Source organism: Neopsephotus bourkii, unplaced genomic scaffold (assembly GCF_033783945.1).
Source record: "Neopsephotus bourkii isolate Nb327-2 ecotype Australia unplaced genomic scaffold, CSIRO-AGI_Nbou_v1 NB_1052, whole genome shotgun sequence".
In the NCBI taxonomy this organism is placed as follows: Eukaryota; Metazoa; Chordata; class Aves; order Psittaciformes; family Psittacidae; genus Neopsephotus; species Neopsephotus bourkii.
In genome coordinates, this window is record NW_026901541.1 from 2,360,748 (window position 1) to 2,375,031 (window position 14,284).

Sequence of the window (14,284 nt, forward strand, 5' to 3'; positions counted from 1 at the left end):
TCTCCCTGTAATGGAAACAAAGAGCTAAGGAATCTTTCAATACGTGTGCTTAATCTCTAGCTCAGAAAGTAAGTTTTGACACGATCTAAAGTTTTAGTCTTGAGTACATAGCTGAAACTCTTATATCATACATAATATCAGACTGATAAAATTATTTTTAAGCACGCCTTCACACAATGTGAAGCAGAGTGACTGACAAGGCTCCAGAGAAGAGAATACATGACCAAAGAGCTCTTTCCCTGTCACAGTATGGCCAAGCTAGTGTAGGCTGTTACTTCCAACTACAGCTCCCCTTGAATCTTACCTACCATCTCCGCAGCTTCCTGAGGCAGAACAGATTTCTCTCACAGTAAATCAGTTTATACCTTTCTGACTACACAAGAATACAATTTATGGAACAACCTGAAGTCAATTCTCTCATTATCTAAACCACATGCTTTAAGATGAGACACACTGAAATGCCCAAGCACATCCCAGAAAATGGCTGTTTGTATTTACTGAGGCAGTAACTCCCTTACCAGGTTCATTTCATGCTCTGTATCAAAAAGGAAAACCCAGAATCTATCAACTCTTAGGAAAAAAAAAAGAAAAAGGAAAGGAAGAAAATTATGGTCCCAGGGGGTAAAAAACAACCACTCCCCTTCTCCAGATCAATAATACTCAAAGGCAAATCTACCTGTCTAAATGGAACATAAGTAATTGGGAACTTCAAAATAGCGAAGCAGAACTTTATCGATATTCAAATGATGCATTTATCTGGGTTTTTTTTTTGGTTTTTTCTTTTTTTCTTTTTTTTTTTTTTTTTCCCCAGTGTGGTATTTGCTTTCAGTAATTGGATAATTGGGAAAAAAATCCAACCTCTTTTACAAATAGCTCCGATTTATTCTCCTGAAATTACACCTGTTTTCAGATCCTACCAGCAGCAAACCCTACCATTTGAACGCTGACAGGAGCAGTTCTTGGATGTTTTATGGCTGATACCTGCCAATGCCTATTTCTGACTCACTTCACACACAGTACAGGGACAGGGATGGGATATTTTAACTTTTTTTTTTTTTTTCCTTCATTACTGCTCTATGACCACCATTTAATTTGACGCAACTGCTCAAAAATCCTCACTTTTACCTCAAGCCAAAACATCAGGAAATATGTTTGACAGCAATCAGAACAAAATCAGCTGTGCATCAGGATATAGATTCCTTTCTCGGGAAAAGAGTAAGACAATAATATAATACTGGCAATTAAAAAAAAAAATATTAAGCAGGCAGACTCACATTTCTATACTCAAGTATTACTTGTTTCAGAAGGTACTAACCAACAGCTGTAAATTCATACCTATTACATTTGCAGTTATGCTGTAATGTTGCTGTAATGTAATTTAAAGGTTCTTTTCCCTAATGATTTCTAAGAAAAACAAATTACGATTTTGTTATAAGCATGCATAACAGCTGAACTATTTTGTCGTGTCACCCATTCTTTAATTTACAAGGTCTCCTTATTCTAATAATAAATAATCTATATACACCTGTAGCAACAGATTAAAAAGGACATTAAATTCCATAGCAGTCCCACTTTTTATAGTTTGATTTCAGGAAAATGAATTATGAAACACCACATTTTATATATAAAGGAAATTAAGGTTGATTCTGTCAAAATTTTAATCTTTATTCATCATCTTCAAAATTAGCTTCTGATCACTGAGTTACTGTATACTTGGATGATACAGGTTATGCAGGAAGACATTATAATTCTGAGTTTAATCAGACTTCTATTTGTTAAGAAATAAGTAATATAGAGCTAAGTGGGAGGCAAAGAGTAACCATCTGGGCTCTTCAGGAGTGGATCATCACTATTCTTAACTTGCCTCATGAAATCCTAACCATGATTAATAAATACCAATTTAAAGAGTAATTTGAAAATGTAAACTAGAAGCTAATTTCAAAGAAAATAAATATTGCAAACAAACTACAGAGGTGTCTTTTCTGCAGTTGGGAAAAAGTACAGAAAAAAATGTAAGAATTTTATCAAATGTTGGCAAGAACACCTCTCCTTTGTTGAGAGACTGTCAGCCCTAGAACATGATTCAACCTGCACAAGATGTGAATTCCCCCCTGGAGGTGCCTATTTTTCTCCAAGGATTGTAGAAACAGCATCAAGTCACTCTGTTTTCAACTTAGTTACTTTAGATCAGTGCCTATCCTAGGCAATATAAATGTCTTATTATTAAATATGACTCTTGATCTTAGCTTCCAAAAACACCTTTCCTCTACTTTTTCCGCATCAAGCATTCTGCTGCTTAGCACCTTCTCAACTCATTTAACATTCTCTGCACTATAAACCTTTAACCTTTCTTGCTTATAAACACAATTCTAAGCATTTTAATCTGCCAAAAAAAGTCCATTCTTTTCACATCTGCCCATTTGCCACTTTCACGTTAAACACAGCATTATATTTGAATATCTCAGGGCATTTATGAAACATTTTACTTCTGAAGCTTTTTGGATCATGCTGCAAATAGATGTAGGTAAAAGCATAATAGTGAAAAATGTCTCCATTAGAATGCATTTGTTTGTTCTTACTGTTTTTAAAGGACATCAGTTTGACAGCACAGCAGACTTGAGTTCTTACTCAATGATAAAATTTAACAAGAAAATGTGACTCTCAGCATTGCTTCAGCTTTGACCCCAAAAGTCAAAATTAAAGCTACGAAAGTTAAATCTATATGGTATAGAAAATCTAAAGTAATTTTCTGTACTTGTTGACTTCCTCTGCATTAGGATCAACTGCAAATTTATTGGATCAAAGACTGCTTTCCGTGATCTATGTACATACATATATCGACATTTCACATAATACAATAAATATTCATCAGATGGTAACTACATGTAGTCATTACAAGCTCAAACAGCAAAATTTGTGTGCTATTACCTGATGTTAATTATATACCCATATGCATATACACACTCTACTCCTCTCAAGCTATTTGTATACTGAAATATATTTGAGCATAAACATAGGTGAGTGGACCTCAACAACTTTTAATTTTTAAAAAGGAAGATAATCCAATTCACCTCTCAGAACAGGATGAGTTTTCCCACTACTTCAGTTGCTAACGTGATACTCTGTGAATCTGTAGGTGTGTGTGTGAAGACAGGACAAGAGAAGAAATTGCTGACATCGATCATCACTTCATTAAGCAGTAAGATCAGTCTCTTTATGGAAATCTAATCATTCATCAATAAGTATTTAGTCCTCCTACTAAGAAGCAGTACACAGTCACTGAGAAAAGAATTCTGGTAATTTAAAAAAACCAAACACAATTAAATACATTTATATAACACATTTCTTTCTTCCACCAAATGACTGTCTGTTTGATGTCATATCTTGGAGAACATTAAAGAATATGTTAGTGCTTTATACATGCCACTGTGTAGGTCGTATGCCACTACATCAGCACTATTACTGCAACATATGTCAAGGCCTATTAAAATTCTTTTTGATGTGTACAGAATCATAGAATCATTTAGGTTGGAAAAGACCTTTAAGATCATCAAGTCCAATCATTACTCTAGAATTGCCAAGTCTAACACTAAACCATGTGCTTAAGTGCCATATCTGCACATCTTTTAAATACCACCAGGGATGGAGACTCAACCACTTCCCTGGGCAACCTGTTCCTATGCTTGACAACCCTTACAGGGAAGACATTTTTCCTAATACCCAATCTAAAGCTCACCTGGTGTAAAGTGAAACCATTTCCTCTTGTCCTATTGCTTGTTACTTGGGAGAAGAGACTGACACCAGCCTTGCTCTGTTCTCCATTCAGGTAGCTGTAATGAGTGATAAGGTCTCCTCTCAGCCTCCTTTTCTCCAGGCTAAACAACCCCAGTTCCCTCAGCTGTTCCTTGTAAGACTTTTCTCTAGACACTTCACCAGCATTGTTGCTCTTTTTGGACATGCTCCAGCACCACCTCAATGTCTTTCCTGTACTGTGAGGCCCAAAACTGAACGCAGTATTTGAGGTGCAGACTCACCAGTGCCAAGTATAGGGGATGATCACTGCCTTAGTCCTGACACTCACAGAAGTTCTAATACAAGCCAGGATGCTATTGGCCTTCCTGGGCACACTGATGACTCACGTTCAGCCAGCTGTTAAAAAGTCTCGGCTCTTAAATCTCCACACTGTATTGATACTGCTTAAGGGAATGCCCTTGTAGCACTGAATATCTGCAGATGGGATGATGAAAAAGAAATACTTAAAACTTAAAAAAGTTCAGTCTCTAGCAGTTTTCTCTTCCAACACCTCTTCTGAACAGCGTTTTATGTTGTCACTCTATAGCTATTGTTCAAAAAAGTGGCTTACAGAAAATTTTAACACACACACACACACACACACACATATAACTTTTTTACAAAAAGATGGATAAAAAGTAAATGATGGATCTCAATCCATTTTCACAGATACACCTTATTCAGTCCTTTGTATACATGCTGTGACTGGACTAATCCTCAGCTGTCAAACAAACCCTGGCTCACTAGAGTGAGGAAGAATTTACCAAGTCAGATGGAGAAGTGAATTTTGTTCAAGTTCTTCTTCATGTATGTAATCTCTTCTACTTTTTTATTTGTAATTAACTGCTACAGGACACATAAATTACCCTAATTCACATTAGCGACTGCGAGCACTGTGCTCCCCAGTCTAGAACACGCCTCTGGTGGCAGGTTATATGCTTCAGAAATGTATTAAACTTTCACAGTATGTTTAAAGAAACCACATGGGTGAAATTTCACTGATGATAATTTTATGTGAATTTAACTACATATACTGATAGTCTATAAACATTTTACCTATTTTAACTCCTAAGTGCTTTAAATGGTTATTTCTTGACTGAAAATCTGTTATTCCACCCATATTTCCTCAGCAATAAGTTTCCGTAAGTTCTTCAGTTTCCTAGTGAAGGTCTTTGCCTTAATAAACTTTGTTTTATACCTGATTTTTACCCAGATCTGAACAATCAGACCCTAATCAAGTTCAGATTGAAGTCAATGGCTAAAGGCACTCTTTACTGATTCAGGAAGGGTACTGGGAGGAAGGAGAGGGAGGCACAGAATGAATCTTAAATAGAGAATCGACCTTTACACATACAAATATACAGTATACCGATATATGCACATTCACAGTGCTTCAGTACTAGGCTAAGACTGGAAGATGTTTATCTCAGAAGCAGTTCTGGGTAATCAGACTGAAAATAAAATATAGCCTTAGGATGCTTTCTCTGGAGTCAGGGTAAAAATAAGACAGTCAAGGCACTTTGGGTTTAACTTTTACCTCTCCTGCTCCTTGCCCTCCCCTTTTTATTTTTAACAAACTTTATTGCATACATTATAAGACTGTAAAATAAAATGGAAGAAAAAGTAAATATATAGTAGTAAAGATTCCAACTTCCTCTGTTAGCTTCGGAGACTCCAGAGTGTAAGTTATTCTGCAAACATTCTTCACCCAAAATTTTAACTCTCATTCAAGTGAAAATGTGAATTGCATTAATTTCCAGTTGCTGCTCTTCTTTTAAATTTTGAATAGCAGCTACAATGAATTATGCAGCAATAAACCAATAAAAAAGCAATAAAAAAGATTTCTTTAATTTCATATGTATGGCCAGGAAACTTCCTGAGTGTTTCAAAAGAACTTCAGTTTTGAGGTTCAGTGTGTAAGCTTCTGACAGCAGTTTGTCCTGTAGTTTGGTTTCTATATGTTTTTCTGGAAAAGCAGATGTGCAATGTTATTTACAAATAGATGGGTGATGATGAATGATACACACCTTTGTATCTTTCCTATAAAACTACATCTTACAACAAGAGATAGGTTCCAAAGAAAATGTCAGTGCAAATTCAAAGCTAATACTGAGGTTGGAAGAAAAATTTTTTTTTCATTCAGGCTGTCCTTTGCAGAACAGCACACAAAATTAAATTCTTTCAAATCTATAACGAATTGACTGGCATTCTAATATTAATATAGTCAGTTGAAGCCAAGAGCAACAAAATAGCAGATCTAGCCTGAAGAAATTGGATACATAAATGCCTTTAACAGGGAAAGAGACAAATACAAAAGGTGGTGAGGCCATATCCAAAAGCAATCTGATAGGGAAAAATGGCAAACATGGCAAAAGGGGTTTGGGTGTGGAATTGACAAGGAGGAGTTTGCCACCTAATATGGGTTTGATTTCTGGCATAGTGAAAGATGAGAATTAAATACTGATGGCCACACATATATGGGTGAGAATTAAGTCAGACTTGCCCCAACCTAATTCCCAGTTCCATCAACACTGAAGACCATACAGTCTTAGAATCATAGTTTGGATTGGAAAGAACCTTCAAAGGTCATCTAGTCCAACCATCCTGCAATGATCAGGGACATCTTCAACTAAATCAGGCTGCTAAAAGAAGGCAGTGTTTGAGCTGAGCAGCTCTTCCTAAGTTTTTCTGGCTCCTGGGCCTGAGCTCATTTTACTTTATACAGCTTAGATGCCACAGACCACAGCTGATCAATTACTGCATTCCCCAGAGAATACTAAGTGCTTAGATCCATATGCATTCACTTGTTTTGTCTGAAAAATGGTTCCTAACAGCTGCCACAGTGTGCCATAACATCACAGCAAGTGATGGTACTGCTGGGCCAGCAAATTGCTAAAGAATACCGCTTGTAATTTCTCTCTTTCTTGTATTTAAACACTGAAGGCTACTTTTGTGAAATTCAGATTCATGTCTATGGCCGCTCAGGCTTCTCTCTACCAAATGGATGCATAAAACCTGCATCTGAAACAGAACAATCACATCAGCGTCTTCTATTGTGGAGCACTAGCCCTTCTTAGTTTTGTCAGATTGCCAGATATTGCCTTACACACACTTGCTTCTGGATCCATGGATAGTGCCAACATGTGGATGTGAATGAAAGAATCACGGGAAGAAAAAGTACAACAGGCAAGTGTAGATGCAATTCTGTTGCTTGGTGATACAGATAAGCTGGAGTGAAGTGAGGAGGCTGTACATGCTTCCTGAATAAATCAAGCAATATCTCCACTGGTGCATTCATGCAAAATTGATAAACCTTTTAAAATCAAAGACCTGAAGTCAAACTTGACCAGTCCTGGGACAGACATGAAAACATCCCCAGCAGTTTTAAAAGTAAAACCATTTTCAAGAATGGTGAAGGTGTTCACAGGCTAAAACTATGCTGAGACGTTGGGAAATGGCAAAACCTTGTATGTCAGCTGCCAAAGGATGGCAACCCACTATGAAAGACCAGCAGGCATTTCCTACATTAAAATCCTCTCTCAATACACTTAGTTTCTGCTCTTGGCCGTATAATGGTGACAGATACGTATAGCTGAGGCCAGCTAAATCCTCCTAATCTTATTTGGAGCTCTACTTTTCCACTATTTTGTCTGGTACTTAGTTTTCACTCAAAAAATGAATTCTTTCTAAGGGCTTTAAAAAAATTAAAAAAAGGGAGAAGGAGAAAGGTAGAAGAAAAAGAAAGCAATTACAGCCTTTGACACGTGGACTGGACAGAAGTAACATTTTCTCTTCAGAAAAGACTATGGAAAAAAAATCAGCAAGTTTCTGGAATAAAAAATTTTCATAAGAAGCAGACACTGGAGTATGGGGATAAGTTTAAAATTTTATAGATGACCAGAACTGTTATTTTCCAAAATGAAATACTTCATTTGTATTTCTATTTTTATGCTGTTTTTCTTTTGTTTGAGATATATTTTGAGATTCAAGACTTCAGCAACGAAGCCAGCTGTCACTGACCTTGGAATAACTGAGAATTGAACTTGGATCCACACTGTTGATTTCTGAATTAATTATTTTAAAGTCTCAAAGAAAATTTGACCTTTTCAATGTGTTGCTGATGAATTTGTTGACTATAGCACTTAAGCAGATATACATTTAAATTCCAGTCAGTATTCCTGACAAGTTTTAGGTAAATCAGGTATTTCCTTGACTAATGTTTTCTGCAGAAACCTGAAGGTAGAAGAACCTGTTAGTTTTTGTGATTGTGGCTCGCATGAGAATTAAAATTAGTTGCTTTTAACAAATTGTGATTGAAAAACAGTGTTTCCATAAGCAGCCTTTGAAACAGGATGAAGACAATCTGTAAAAAGACGCATTCTAAAAAGTCAGCATGCTGCAAAATGATACAGATCTCACATTGCTTAACCTTCAGACTTTCTCATCTTCCAATTTCCATTTGATTCTTCTGAATTTTACTGTAAGCTCCTGTGCTAAACCAGCAAAAATTTAAATCCTGCTGTAAGATTAATTACAGAGAAGGTCTAAATCTAGCAAGGTCAGCAAGCTCCCAGGTTAGCTTTGCTTCTTCTCCATTATTTTTATCATGACTTGGCTGTGTATCATGACATGCATTAGGATACATCCTTTGTTCCAGGAATTCCTCTGGAAATGTTCTACATTATCTCTTTAAATAGCTTCTGCAAGTGCCATACAAATATCTTTTATAGGTGAGCAATACAACTGGTTAGAAAACTTTGAAAGATTGTGTGGAAAATGTTTTTTTTGGCAATCCTAAAGAAAACCTAGATTTGAGTATTTTTCTAATGTGTAACGACAGTTTTTAATGACATTGTTAAATTAAAACACTTTCAGTTGTCTCTTAATATGTAGTTAGAAGCTTCATGTAGAGCTCATAAAAGTTCATTTTCTGTGTCAGAGGAATTTTAAAAAAGACATAAACTGAGCAAAAGCACTGTAACCAGAAGATCTTTGCTTATGAATGATACAAAGAAGACAGGACTACTGCAGATTTTGAGATGTGAACTGATACATAGCAGGAAACAGTGTTAGTAGACCTACTTAAGGGGAACTGAGCAAGACTGAATACCTTACTGAGTGGTATGACTCAGCTAAACTCAAGCTAGCTAGAAAGGTAGCTGGATAAAATTTAAGACATAAGAAATGTAGAAGCCAGGCAGGATTATATCTAACAATTCTAATAGGCCACGGACCACAGCTTTTGCAGACGTCCTACCTCTGTTTTCCTTTTGTTGGAGTTGCTGTTTCATTTTAGGCCTTTTCTCCTGAGCAGCTCATCTGGGACATGTTCTAGTGCACCTGCAGCAAGCTTGAGATATCTGGATATCATTTATTTTTCCATGAAATGTCTACAAATTAACAGGATTGGTTTATGTCTCTTTCTTTTTTTCTTTTCCCCAAGAAAGTAGGAAAGATTCCCTGCATAGTTGGAGAACCTCAATTTAAAGGATACTTCCCACAAAGCACTCCAATGTAGGTATCATGCAGTCCTGTGTCACAGACATCTCTGAGCTCTGAAATTCCCCTGGCTCGTTAATCCCTGGACTCCCTGCCTGAGGAACACCAAGGGATAGAAAAGCTAAAAAAGAACATGGCCCATTCATGGATTGCTGTGATCCAGTTTTTAGAAAGATAGATTAATTCAATTAAAACTCAAAGAATGAATGACTGAAAAAAAATTAATGCAATAGAAACAAAAAATCATAAACACTATGCTTGCTCAGCTGGGCTGTTCCTAACTAACAATCTGAACTAAGGATTAAAGTTTAGTGAAAACCAGAGTCCTTTTCAGATCTGCTTCCCTCTGACTTTAAAACGCCAAATCTCTTCATCCAATGAAGTTAAAATATACAGGACATGTAGCTCTTTATCTCTCACACTCTGCAAATCACATTTTCCAGCATTGAAGTACTATTTGTTTTGGCTTTGAATTACCTGAACTATCAGCATGTCATATTTCTCCCCCCCTCCATGCAATAATTACATTCTGAATCAGTGTGATATTCAATATTGACCTTTGTTTATGTGTCTCACAAACTGTTGAATGTTTACTTATAAACCATGAAAAGCAGAGTTTGTAAGAATATTGATTTAGTGTATTAGAAAAGCAGTGGCCTGGCATTCTGTGAGTAGAAGTCATCCAGGCAATTACTAGAGACTGTTTTTCACTACTAATCTTAGGTTTAACCTTATAATTGTATTATTGAACTTGTTTCACTTTGCCCATTTATCACCAGATTCTAATAAGAAGGCTGATATTAACATAATTTGATAATATTCAGGGGAGGAATGGTTTTAATTCCTTTAAAAAGAGGGAGACATATAGCTTATGCCATACAATGAGAAAAGTATTGTAACAGCCTTTTTTATTTTGCAATAAATGATAATTAATATTTAAATGCATTAATGAAATAAGTTCTTAGTGGCTGGGTCACAAATCTTTGGTGTTTATTCCACTAACAAAATCACTAACTGCTCCTAATGATGCCCCTGAGCTAAGCTTCACTTTCCTTCTGGTATAAGAACTACTTTTGTTGCCAGTAGCACAGATTTGCAAGTGTGAAAGGCGAAGTCAAACTAAGAACAATTCTTCTTGTCTTTATTCCAGTATATAATGGGAAGAAAGCAGTCAAATTTAGAAAAAAAAAATAAAAAATTGCAAACCAGTCAAACTTAGGGAAAAGCAAAATTGGCAGACAATAACTAAACCTCTAGATCTCTGTAAATAAAAGTACTCTGCATTCGCGTGCTGTTCCTAGTGAGCCAGATTCACTGCAAGAGGCAATGAAGATGTAACTGTCTGCCTAGGATTAAATTAGAGCTCTGAACAGCAGTGGGGTAATGACAGCTGGCTAATGACTGTGCTTTTGGATAGGACTGACCAATCATAAGTCATTATTTGTTTTTTCTTTCTACTAAACTCCTATGTTCTTAATGCGAGTTTACCCTGGTTAAAACATGAAATTGGCATAAGTCAGGCTTGGGAAATTATGCTCATGAAACATAAAAAAAAAGTGTGTGGTTTTTGGTGTGTTTTTTTTTTTGTTGGGGTTTTTTTTTGGTTGTTGTTTTTTTGTTTTTTTTGGGGTTTATTTTCCTCCTGTTTTCTATAACTTGCAATGAAAAGTATATGGAAAGAAAATGTTTCCAGGAAAAATCTTCCTTAGGTGGAATGCCATCCTCAGTTTCAGTCTTAATCCATTTTTGGGGGGGAATTAGTTCTTTTTTCTGCATTCTGTGTTTGGTCTGGAACTCTTACTTATACTCTTCCTTATTTAATGAAAAAGATTCTCCAGTACAAGCAGCTTTATAATTGTCTTAATTCAGTTACGAATATATTTGTGAAAAGTATTTCAGGAATAATAAGCTCCTCAAAAGACATAAATGCCCTGCCTTTTTAAAATTTTCCTCTCCATTTTTTTTCTGCTACATTTTCCACCACTCAGTGGCAGTTCAGTTCAAAGAGAAAGAGAGTATTCTGACCACTGAGAATGTTTTGCTTAGAATCAGAAAGAATAACTTAGCATTATTTTCTTGTAAAGTATCCAGAGCTCAGATGAACATGAAAATGAAAAATATACGCATGTCTTTTCTATCATATTATTGGCAATCACAGCTGGCAGCAACTTCAGAAATATTTTCAGTAGTTTGTTCAGTTTAGCATTAAATACTAAATCACAGCCAGTCAGGAGGGCTTGGTTGGTTGGTTTTTTTTTTTTTTTTTTTGAGAAAAACAAAATACATTTAAGAATACTGAATTGGAATATGCGAGAAGATAGCATAAAGGAGAAGGACAGCACCTTTTTTTTGGCCACCAAATGGTCACAGAGCAGAAAAGCCCATTCTACAGGGGTTTAGGTTCTGACAAATTAGTGGAAAAACAGGCAGCAGAAAATTTTACCAATTATTTCTGAGACTGTGGCTCAGAAAGTCTATGAACAGCTACTAGCTATAGCTTAAGAAAGTATACTATGTGAGAACTCCGCTCCTGTACTAACCTTTAAATTAATGAGCTTTGAGGAAAAACATCCCAACTAAATAAATGTTTGGTGTGCCTAAATGACAGTTTTTATGTTATATATTGAATATTATATATTGAAGTTGCATTAGAGGAAGTTCAGAATGGACATTAGGAAAAGGTTTTTCACTGAGGAGGTGGCTGGTCACTGGAACAGACTCCCCAGGGAAGTGGTCACAGCACCAAGCCTGTCAGAGTTCAATGCTCTTTAGTCATATGGTTTAGTTTTAGATAGTCTTGCAAGAAGCAGGGAGTGGGACTGATGATCCTTATGGGTCCCTTCCAACCTGAAACAGTCTATGATTCTTATATATTGATGAAGGAATAGGTTTCATTTTTTCACTGTAAGAAATACTGTAATTCCTTTTTGCTTGTATGCACACACATCTTTACAAAGCATATATATAATTTAATGAGCTGAGGTCTACTCAAAACAGTGGAAATAAATACACTGCATTGAGTGGAGATTTAACATGCCCTTAGCAACACAGACTGACAAAGTTTTAATGCAGTGGTATGATAAATAAAATGTTTTTACAATCTCTGAAAATTAAAAAATGCAGTTAACTCTGAGATCATGAAAACACTGTTCAACTAAGACTGCACAACTTCAGAAAGATTGAATGTAACTATGACTACTTACAATTGAAATATATTAGAAAAAATTACAAACCCAAGAAGTCCTAACTACCCTCCCTCCCTATTTATCTAAATGGGACTTATTGAAATGATAATCTCCCTGATATAAGCAAGTTGCAAACTACTATTGCAAGTGGAAAATGTTTGTGATATGTGTTGCCTATTTTGCATGTGCTTGAGTGCATAATTAATTGGAAAGTAGGGGATATTGCTCCTTTGGAAGGAATTCAACGGCCTCATTTTCAGTTAGCACCAACATTGCACCCTTTCTGAAATCTTTAGAAATGATGTGTCCCTTACATTAGATAGGTAACAAATACTTCTGAGTGTGTGGCCCACCAACTGCTTTACAGAAATGAGCCACAAAAGGCTGAGAAAATAAAGGTGCAAAGGAGATGTTATTACAACCTTCTCAATAATAAAACTCTTTCAGAGTTGAAAGCGTAGACTCAACATTTTTCTATGCGAGTGGCACTTGGCAGTGACAGTTCAGTGAGATAATGGGCCTGCAAATACAAAGCAAAGAATCATTTTAGCTTGTGATGTTGCAGCTAGGAGATCCCCCCTGTTCCCAGCCAGTGCAGACAATGGACAAAGATTTCTGTAAAAGAGCCTCAACAGCTCTTTTCATTTTCTGGGTCATGTTGGGTTTTTTTGTTTGGTTTTTTTTTTTTTTTTCCTTTATCTTGACTTTCCTAGATGTGGCATTCTTATCACAGAATCTTTCAATATTAACAGTACAATGAAAATGAAATCCATGCTGAATCTGGATGACTTCCAAAACAGCAACTAAAAATATTTACATGCCTCTTTTCTGCTTCTAAAATTACATATAAACTCTAAGGTATGGCTGCAGGTTTTTTTAATGATGTTTAAAGAAAAGGATGTCATTTTCTATGTTTGTCATTTATGCCGGTCTGCCTATGACTACACTTTTGTAGTAACACAACAAAAAGGCTCTCTACATGATTACAGGGCTAGTAGTTCTCATTACTGGATCATAGGATCATTTACAAATCTTGTGACAAGCCCTGTTCTTGAAAGGGCTTATGTGCCCAAACCTCAGCACGCAAGATGAAAACAGTTCCTGGATATGTGAGAGAGAAGACACATGCACATTGTGTAGTCATGTACAGACACAGGGAAAGTGACATCTCAGCAGACAATTCAAACCTTAAACCCTTAATCTGTTTGGGATTCACAAATTACACATCTGTTGCACAAATTACATAGCTTACTCCATACAGTCTGATCCAGTTGATGCAGCCTCATGCCTACTGACAACAGTGACATCAGAGCTCAGCACTTTCTCTTAAAACCTGGCCACGGGGACATCATCTCTTTTCAGAGGAATTCTGGGGCTGCATACCTATGAGTTCCACAACCTGGAGGCTAGAAAGATGTATCTTCCCCATATCAGACTACGTGGGCTGTGGATGCCCTGCCACTGTTTGGAAAGGACTGCAAGTATTGACAGTGTCAGAAGAAAAGGAAAGACAACTGTATAGTCCAGGAAGCACTTTGGAGGGAGAGACCTTGGCTCTAGCTGAGTAACCACAATCATGTATTTCATTCACTGACTTCCAAGTGCAAAATGACCCTTTCCTCCCATCCAGTCACCTAGACATAAAAATCAGGCTCTCATTTGCTGACTACCTCTCTGTCTTCATGGCTTCTGAATTTGTAATTGCAAAATATCTCATCATACAGGATAAGAAAAGTTTAGAAGCCTCACCCTGTTGTGCTTGAATTTTCAGTCTACTGAAAATCTGTCTCTACCTCTACCTCACCTTC

The 14,284-nt window shown here is 36.4% G+C and overlaps 1 protein-coding gene across 1 annotated transcript in view; it reads right to left on the reverse strand.

Moving 5' to 3' along the window:
• GPC6 (glypican 6) overlaps positions 1–14,284 on the reverse strand; it is a 738,749-nt gene that overhangs the window by 299,831 nt on the left and 424,634 nt on the right. The gene's annotated exons all lie outside the window — the stretch shown is intronic.